General features: G+C 43.3%; 1 pseudogene; it reads right to left on the bottom strand.

Annotated features, from left to right (window-relative positions):
- Positions 1–6,533: 6,533 nt before the first annotated feature.
- LOC136320473 (COX assembly mitochondrial protein homolog pseudogene) lies at positions 6,534–6,861 on the bottom strand (annotated as a pseudogene).
- Between the last annotated feature and the right edge of the window lie 568 nt (positions 6,862–7,429).

Here is a 7,429-nt window from a genome sequence, read left to right as displayed (position 1 = left end):
TTATAGGCTCCGACAGTGAGAGAGTCCGTGTTCCTGGAGCCTTTCTCCTAGTCTTTCCTTCCTCAGTTAGTAGCCTGATAATCCAGCTATGGGGTTGCTGCTGCCTCTGCCTGGATAGTAAGAGGCTCAAAGAGCTGGCAACTCCCCACTCTATTTCCACTCAGCACAGGGCTCTGGGTAAGGCTCAGTCAGTCAGAGCTGCTAGCATAATCAGGCGGGCTTTCCGCCCACTCAAAGACCACTGGCTCTGCCACTCTGTCCGGTAACACAAGCGGGCGCCCACTTCTGGGGGGCGCTTGGACGAAACTCTCACTCACTGTCTGCGACCAGGATATCCAGCCAGCAGTCTCACGCTCTGAGTGAAACCCCCAACCGCAGGGAAAAGTTGCAGCGTTGGAATTGAGTCTCACTCCGTCCCCGTGCGCGGCTTTTGCAAGGCGCTGGGGCGGCTCGAGATTCCGCTTTGGCCCACACAAAGGCCCCTGACTCTGCCCCTCTCTGCGATAACACGGGCGCGCACTGCGGAGGCACTCGGAGGAATCGCTCACTCCTTATCTGCGCGCGCACACCAGGATATGAGGCCGGCCGCGGTTCCCTCTGAGTGAAACCCTCACCAGCACGGAAAATCTCCACCGTTGGAAGTAGTTCTCACTCCCTCCCGTGCGTGGCTTTCCCAGGGCGCTGGGGCTGCCCAGAGACTCTGTCCTCAGCCCACAGAAAGGCCTCTGACCCTGCCTCTCCGTGGGGCAACACGGGCACCCACTCTCGGGGCCTAGGAAGAAATTCTCGCCCACTAACTGCGCACCGACCAGGAGACCGGGTAAAATGGCCGCTCCGCTTGTCTTTCTTTGTTTGGGTTTGGTGCGAGTGTTAGCTTGTATTGCCCGGGTTGCCACAGGATCAGATTTTCCTCGGCTTGGATCTGTATGCCACAGCCTGGTTCGGCCGTTTGTGCCGCGGCGGCCTGGATCTATTCACCCCCTTTGCCCGCCTCAGTTTCTATATTCACAGTTACCAGAGAAAGCCACCCTGTTTAGGTTAGTGAGGAAGGCGGAGCATTTCTTACTCCCTTTTTCCTTCGGGGTTTGGTTATATATTTAGCCAATTTTTCACTCAATCCTACCTTTGGGTGTATTGCGAAGCATCTGGAAGCTCCAAGTATAGGTTTTTCTGTTTCTGGTTGAAGATCTTGTTGAGTTTTGGGGGAGATTTATCGGTATCGCTTCCTACCCCGCCATTACTCTGACGTCATCTCCCTTATGTCTTTTGATTAGAGTATTTAATCTATTTACACTTAAATTTTTTTTATTTTTTAAATTTTAATTCATTGTGTTACCATGTAATCCATTTACATTTAAGGTTATTATTGAAGTGCATTTATTCTTTTGTCATCATTTTAGCCCTTTTTGCATCTCTGCCCTTCCTACCAATCTTGATGTGGCTTCTTCTATCAATTCTTGGTTATAAGACTTCTCTTAATTTAGCCTTGAGTTGGTTTTTCAGGATGATTGTTCTTAAATTTAGTTATAACTCCAGTTTGGCCCTGGGAGGAAGCAAATGGAACATCAGCCTACTCTGCCGCCATCTTGGATTCCCCTATGGTTGCTATCATTGTGCCCCTTCAAGATTTAAGATGTGAACTATTGGATCTTTTCTTCAATAAACATTATCTTTTAATATGTACCTTTTAAATAAACGGAGGCTCATCTAGACTAATCCTGGGAATGCAAATGATAGAATTACTCTGGAAAGTGCCCCAAGCTCTTCATGTCACCCAGCCATTTGAGTCTTCCCTGCTGAGACCTCAAAGTTCAGGGGGCAGGGACCATGGACCATCCTCCACCCCCCAAAAGCTGTGATTAGTCCAAATTCCTGACCTAAAGAAGCATGACAAATGGTTGTATTGCCAGTGGAAATGGGTTTCTTTTATGGAATCACAAGAAAAACATTTCACGGACCTGTTGGAAGGATGAAGTGCAGTGATAAGGTTTATTGAAGCTGGAGCAAACACAAATGACTGTCCCCAGGTGGTTCAGCTCTATCCTGCTGTGAAAAAAGTCCAACCTGGCCTTCATTAAGCCAAGAAGAAGAGCCAGGGTCCAGAAATCCTGTGCCATTGGTTCAGCATTGGCGAGGTATGATTCAGTTAACTTCATGCCAAAGCTTAGTCCTGCTCAGTCTCTGTCCTTGCCTGCTAGCTTAGTTTCTGTTCCTGGTGCGCTCAGGGCTACATTGACATACCCAGACTTGTACTTGAGCTGGTGTTCACATGGCTGCTATGGAGAAAGAACACATGCAATGACTATTTGCTACCAAGCGAGAGGTCTTTGTTAAGCTATGCTTATGTTATCTTGGGTTTTTAAACTGAGCAATCTCTTTCCCAATCCTTTCAGGCTTGAGCTGGGTCTTCCTTCTAAGCAATCTGGTCTTTTCCCGAGGCTAGACACCTCCCCTTTATGGTCACCATCTTGGCTTCTACTGCACATGCCTCAAATAGAAGGACCTCTCCCTGTATCATCTTGGCTCCTATTGCATGTGTCCCAAAGTTCTGTTGCACCATCTGGTTTCTGCTGTGCATGTGCTTACCTCCCACTGCACTATCTTGGTTTCCACTGTGCGTGCCTCAGCGGAGGAATTTCCCCTGTTGTTTTATCCCATCCCTCCTCCTTGGTAATCCTGGCTAATGACCAGTAAAGATCCTTCCTGCCCTCTTTGAGGGTTACGTCCCAAGGGTGGAGGATTCAGGGGTCCCCTAGGGAACCAATGAATGCTGTGGCTTCTTAGTGAATGAGGCTTAATATTTAATTACCTTTGCTCCCTTTCTTTTATTAATATCTAGCTACCTATGCTAACAGTTGTGTTTTATGCCACAGAGTTTGGGTGATTTGTTATGCAGCAATAGATAACCAGAATGTGGCAGGTTCTCCTAAATTTTAGATGCAATAGAAAATTCAAAATTTAAAAATATCCACAACCAGGCGACGACGCTGGTCAATATTGTGCAGGCCAAATGCAGTTGTTCAGTCTGCCTCATAGGATAACCAGTTTGAGATGTCGACTAAGAGGAATTATAAATGCTAAGCAGTCAGTGACAAATGGGACTGGAAGAGAACCAGCGGGGGGCAGGGGAGATAATTCCTCCAAGGGAGGTGGCAGGAGCAGTGCTTAGTGGGGTGCCCAGAATTACAGCAGGTTTTCCAAAAATGAATATTAAATAAATGAGGGCTCTTATTGAGAGGCCAGAGAACCCTGCCTGAGCTATAATATATTGGTTTCTCATGTACCACACACTAGGCTTTTCAGAATTTACTCAAGCAAATCACTAATATCTATTTTTTAACCCACATACTCTAAATATTTGCTTCTTACAGGGAACTGCAGTTTAGAGGGTCTCATTTGTTTCTTCCTTGCCTGGGAGCAGCCAAATGCTGAATTTTCCTAGTTTAGTTGTAAAAAAAAAATTTACTGTGCTGGATAAGATAGAGGAAACTTATAAGGATACTTAGCCATGCAAACAGAATCTATGTAAATAAGGCTGTGTGTAGGATGTGTGACAAACTCCCACCTGGGCAAGACTGGTGTATCTTAGGAGTAGCTTGTTTCTAGTCACTCCTAGGATAGTGAAATCCATTTATATGAGGAGACAGCACAAGAGCACAAGAGGAATCAGATAATTCTAAAGGGCCAGCCCAGGTCCTTCCCTGCCCTTCTTCAAGCTGATTCCCTGAGAACTTCCACCCATCTCCTTCTGGCATCATCACTTTTTCTCACAGGGAGGAGCTCACTGTCCTCCTTTCCATGTGTCTCCTCCTATCTGAGTTATTTAGGTTAGAAGAGCATCCTGAGCCTCTGCTCACGGATAGAAGACTGTTGACAGAATGTGTTGGGTAGTGAAGAGATGAGACTGGTATTCTTGGATGTGTCCTTCATGTCCAGTTTTCTTTGTATAGTTGCAGGCTCATATTTTTTATTTTTATTTTTTTGAGACTAATAGTTAGTGAAAACACCTACCTCAAGAATAGACACTTTATAAGAAAGCCGGCTAGTACCAGCTTAAGCCAAAAGGAGACAGAAACTATTTCCCTAATTAGCATCTTCCATTTCCTCAGACCTATGAACACCTGTTAGGGTGCAGGAGTGATGATTCTGCATGTGGTTTCTAGCTTACTCTCTCTGGTTTCCATGACAATAAAGAAGCCACACTATTCTTTTGAGTTGCTCTCTTTGACATCAGGAAGGGCATCCCACTCACAGTTTTGATTCTTAGATTATCTCATCTTCCAGATTCATTTCTTTCTGCTACTTCTTTCCATTAATGCCTTTGCTCTAGCTGGTCCTGCCACCTCAAATGCTCTTTTCCTTATAATTTTGTTATTCTCACTTCTGTCTATTCTCTCAAACATGACAAAATATGTCTGTTTCCTATACAGAATTCTGCTAGAAACTTAGTAAAAGAAACTTGTAATCTCCAAGGGAGCACCTCATCATGGAAGCCTTCGCTGCTCCTTTCACTCCGAGTGTTTCTGTATGCTCTCATAGACCCGCCCCCCCCCCCCCCCCCCGTTTCCATGGTGCGCTGATCAGAGACAAGTTCAAGGGCTTGATGATAAACTAGTCATAACTTACTGAGGGCTAGAGCAAAAATATCAGAGCCAGGGGGGTTATTTTGGGTGGACTACAGTATGATTCCCTATGGCCTGGAAGCAGCACATGGGAGAAGCCGAGGAGAATGGGTGGGGTGAAAGCAGAGAGGGAGGAGCCGTAGCCTGTGGTGGGCCAGCCTGGGAAGGTGAAGGACTCCCCTGGAGACACGGCTGGATCCTGGCACAGAAACACGGAATAAAAAGGGAAGTATAGAAGGAGTGTCAGGAGGATGCTTTGGTCCTACAGACCCATGACTTGCAAAGTTTTTTGAACTTTAACTCATAATAAGAAAAACATTTTATTTTATAACCCAGTAAACACATATCCACACCCTATCTGGAAACAAATTTTGCAAAACAAGAATGCAAGGCACTGATATTTTCTATTCTGCTCTATTCTACTTCATTCCATTCTTCTTTGCTAGAAAAATGCTGGTTGCACTATAGTAATTTTATGACAATTAATGGGTCACAAGCCACAGTTTGTGGGAGTCTATGTTTTTTCTTCCAACATTTTGTTTTGAAAAAGTTAAATTCACAGTATAAATGACTAGAACAATGAACATCCATATAGCCTTCATCTAGTTAACATTTTGCCACATCTCTGCAATGTCTGTGTGTAAATTACACACATATATGCATATATGTATATGTATGTATGTGTATAAATGTGTACACATAGTTGATTTTCATTATTCACAGTAGTTATTATAGAATATAAAATTGCAGCAAACACTGAGTTAGTAAATATTGAGCCATTGTCCTTAAGATAAATATAGGGTTAGGTTCCTGTGAGCCTGTGGTCACATTTTCATTAACCTTATTTCATGTGTGTTTCTTTTTATTTTTTTATTCAGTGAGAGGAGAGGAGGCAGAGACAGACTCCCACATGTGCCCCGACTGGGATCCACCCGGCAAGTCCACTAGGGGGCAATGCCCATTGGCATTGCTCAGTTTGCTCAGCTACCAAGCTCTTCTTGGCTACTGAGGCAGAGGACATGGAGCCATCCTCAGCACCTGAAGCCAACTTGCTCCAGTCAAGCCATGGCTGCAGGAAGGGATGAGAGAAAGAGAGAAAGAGAGAGAGAGAGAGAAAGAGAGAGAGAGAGAGAGAGAGAGAGAGAAGTGAGAGGGTGAGGGGGTGAGGGGTGGAGAAGCAAATGGGCGCTTCCTTCTCCTGTGTGCCCTGACCAGGAATCAAACCTGGAACATCCACACACCAGGCTGATGCTCTACCACTGAGCCAACCAGCCAAGGACCATGTACTTCTTTTTAAAGGTATTGTATTTAATATATGTTGTTGATTCATTAATATTGAACTCATAGCTAGCAGTACTATAATTCATGACTGAACAAAACTTATCTAATACGTGGATTTTCTCTGTGAGGCACATCACAGAGTCTTGTTATTAGGAACACTATAAAACCCTTCAACACTATGTGTGAGCCTTTTTAAATAGCAAAATCTTCAACAAAAGCACAAAAATGTGAAAAACATGGCATTAAACAGACTGTGAAAAGGACACTTGTTTATAGTATAAAACAAGTGAGATACGAAAGCAGAGTGTTGCCTTGTTTGACCTCAGCTGGAAATGTGCATATTGAGTGATTCAAATTTTCATCAGCCTAGGCCTGTCTGTAAGTGACCATTAAAACACCAGAAATATTGATTTTGGGGTTACAAATTTAACAAGTAGGCAAACTTCCAAATATGGCATCTGTGAATAATGAGGATTGACTATGTGTATTTTTTTAATTAAAAATATTTATTTCAAATAAAATTAATATTTCCATAATTTAGGGTAAAATAAACATACTTCCTTGAATCCATTATTTTAGGTCATTTTGATTTCCATGAATAGACTTACTGAGTATCATTTGAATATTTGCCTACATGCTTGTTGGGACTTTCTGTAGCTTTTTCTTGGTAGAAATTCTAGTTTCTCCGAATTCTTCCCATTCCTTCAGGTATTCATGCCATTTTGCATTTTTCATAAAAGGCAGGGTCATTAAAATAAGCGACTAGACATTCTTTTAATGCAGAATTTTCTTTCCAGCATTTTACTACCATAAGGATTCCAGACTCTTTGCAACATTTGGTAAAATCTTGAACTTGTTCAGAACATCTATCTCTCTCAGGCCTTTTTTCTCATTATCTTAAAGATTAAAACATCTTTCCAGCATGTCGGAGAAGCTGCTTTGCCGGGCCGAGCGCCATCTTGGCGACCGAGACTGTATGCATTTTTGAAAGTGCAAACACTCCATCTCTTCACTCCCGAATGAGTCTCTGAAGAATAAAGACATTCTTCAACATAACTCCATTACCATTATGCCACTCAGGAAAACTAACCTTCATCCAATATTGCCATGTGATATGCAGTTTATATTAAAACTTTGACAATTTTCCTCGATGATTTTAAGAGCCATTTTTGGAAGCAGAATCCAATCAAGATTCATCCACACATTGTATTTAGTTATGCATCTTTATCTCCTTTAATCTAAAATAGTCTCCCATCTCTCTCTCTCTCTCTCTCTCTTTTTTGACACTGACACTTTTGCAGAGTCCAAGCCAGTTGTCTCTTAGAATGTTCCATGTTCTAAATTTATCTGAATGCTTCCTTGTGATCCAGTCCTGGTGAGACCTTTTGGCAGGATTACTGCATAGGTGATGCTGTGTGCTTCTGTGTGTATGCCAGGAAAGGTCATGATGTCAGTTTGTGCCTTCACTGCTAAGGCTGAGTGGATTTCTAGGTTAAGGGGATGACCCACCGTTTGAAAAGCACAGT

This window comes from Saccopteryx bilineata, chromosome 1 (genome assembly GCF_036850765.1).
Source record: "Saccopteryx bilineata isolate mSacBil1 chromosome 1, mSacBil1_pri_phased_curated, whole genome shotgun sequence".
Classification (NCBI taxonomy): Eukaryota; Metazoa; Chordata; class Mammalia; order Chiroptera; family Emballonuridae; genus Saccopteryx; species Saccopteryx bilineata.
This window is presented reverse-complemented; position numbering and strand designations above follow the sequence as displayed.